This window comes from Rana temporaria, chromosome 1 (genome assembly GCF_905171775.1).
Source record: "Rana temporaria chromosome 1, aRanTem1.1, whole genome shotgun sequence".
NCBI classification, from domain to species: Eukaryota; Metazoa; Chordata; class Amphibia; order Anura; family Ranidae; genus Rana; species Rana temporaria.
In genome coordinates, this window is record NC_053489.1 from 279,816,867 (window position 1) to 279,819,431 (window position 2,565).

At 43.3% G+C, this 2,565-nt stretch overlaps 1 pseudogene; it reads left to right on the forward strand.

Moving 5' to 3' along the window:
• Window positions 1-1,311: 1,311 nt before the first annotated feature.
• LOC120943015 lies at window positions 1,312-2,565 on the forward strand (annotated as a pseudogene).

Here is a 2,565-nt window from a genome sequence, read left to right on the forward strand (position 1 = left end):
TAGAGAACATTTACACATCACCTGACGGAAAACCGGTATTGCCTAAATCCCTATTTAGGTATGCAGCAGTGTTGACACATGGAGTAACTCATGTGTCAAACAGGGGGATGACTGAGATGTTAAGTAAGGTATGTACAGCCTATGGCTTCACAAACTACTCAAAAACTTTTTGTTCTCAATGCATTGGATTTTATTGAATTGGACAAATGTGGAAGGAATAAGGATTGCAGAGAGGTCTACCTGGACTCACCAGTCCCATTGCAAAAAGGTTTTACAGGCAGAGCAGGGTCAGTTGGCGGCAGAGCTCTGGTGAAGTCCGGCTACAAAGGGAGGTTCTGCACAAGGTGGGGCTTATCTCAAACCGGTGAAGAACTCCATTACCTTACCCCCCAGGGCTCTGTAGCTGGTTAGGATGGACTTGGGTCTACTGGTGACTCTAGGTGAGACGTCTATACGTGGAGGCAGAAACTGGAAAGAGAAGGAACCTCTAGAATGGGCAAGTACGGGGAAGGCCTTGAACTTAACCTTCATAGAAGGAGTAACTAGTGCCATTTTAGTTGATTTTTGCCAAATGGTGGACTGTGGGGACTTAACTGAAGCAAGAAGGCTCCAATGGGCAGATAAATATGTTTGTTATATTCCAAGTGGAACTGACTGTTCAGTATGGAACCAGGTCCTGTGGACCACAGCACACCAAGATTGGGGGTACAACATTCTAGGCATAAATGGTTTAAAAGAAAGACTCACCATAACAAAGGCAGCCAATTCTCCCTGTACCCATGGCAGAGATTGCAATCAATTGCTGATAACATTAAAAGAACCTAAAAAAAAAGGATCAACGGTTATATTCTATGGGAGCATGGGTGTCGGGAACAGATCCTTTAGGTACATTTTTCCTCGAGGTATTACCACCCAATAAAACCAAACAGGAAAAGGTAGACACAGAAGAGAAAGAAGAAGGCCATACTAAGATAGAAGTTCTGAGTAACACTGTAAGATTTACTAACCTAACAGTAGAAGATGCCATAGCTTTGGAGACGGGTTACCAAGAAAGAAAATTAGTGGTTAGAATGGTTAAGGTACACGGTTAAAGCTCTAAAAAAAAAAAGGAAACTGTTTTGTTTGTGCTGGAGCTAGACCACATTTAGCAACACTCCCTTTTCCTCTAGATTACAATACAGATCCAGAAGGTTTAAAATGTATGCTGCGGTTGTATAATAAGAGTTCTAAACCAGAAACAAATTCTACCTGTCACACATTGAGTTTGTTGTTTCCCCCAGTGCGGAAACCTCAGATACCTCCAGGGGTTGCTACGTATCCGGGCAATTTTACTTGTTTTGCACTCCCGGGGAACAGTAGCGCGATGGATCTTGGGTCACTACCTGATGACTGCTGTATGGAGAGGATTAACAAGGAACATGGTGACTGGGTGGAACATGACATTCAGAGAGCTGATGTCTGGTGGATGTGTGGGGATAAGAAACTGCGAGCTAGGGTCCCGGCCAATGCCCGAGGGGATTGTGCTATGGTCCAGCTAGTTATGCCCCTGAGAATCCTGTCAGAACACCCGTGGACTAAGAGTCACCAACGGTATCAAAGGGTCATTTGACTCCCAGATCTACATAGATGAGATTGGAGTTCCTCGAGGGGTGCCAGATGAGTTTAAGGCCAGGAATCAGGTAACGGCTGGGTTTGAGTCTCTTTTCTGGTGGGTAACTATAAATAAAAATGTTGACTGGATTAACTATAAATACTACAACCAACAACGATTTGTAAACTATACCAGGGACGCTGTAAAAGGTCTAGCAGAACAGCTGGGCCCCACCTCTCTAATGGCATGGCAGAACCGAATGGCTTTAGATATGATCTTAGCTGAAAGAGGAGGGGTATGCAAAATGTTTGGTAGCATGTGTTGTACCTTTATCCCAAACAATACAGCCCCTGGAGGGACTGTGACCAAAGCCCTGGAAGGACTAACTGCTCTATCGAATGAATTAGCAGAGAATTCAGGTATTAATGATCCATTCACATCCTGGCTTGAAGGATGGTTTGGTAAATGGACTGGACTCATCGCATCATGTTTGATCTCAATTGCTGTGGCTTTGGCCGTTCTGGTCACTTGCGGATGTTGCTGCATTCCCTGTGTTCGAGGACTTTCACAAAAAGTGATCGAAACTGCAATCTCAAGAACATTGTATCAAGCACTTCCTACCTACAAGGAGACCTGTGTGGACGTTGAAGTTCAACTTAATGACATATAGCCCGAAAGTGTATAAAACACAGGGACTATCATCGAAATGTGTTGAGATAAAATAGCCAGGAGGAGGGAATGTTGGAAAAGTTTTTTTTATGTGTATTGTGTGACTATTTGTAGGAATGTAAAATGGCTTCTAAAGACACGTTGCTTTAACGTGTTTCTGTAATGGCTTCTAAGGACACGTTGCTTTAAACTAGCCTAATTCTATTGTTTGTTTTACTTCCTTAAATCAAACTTTGCTAAGAGTTGTAAAGAGACACTGTGATTGGCAATAAAGCTGTTTGCGTCATGAGCCACTGGTGGTCTTT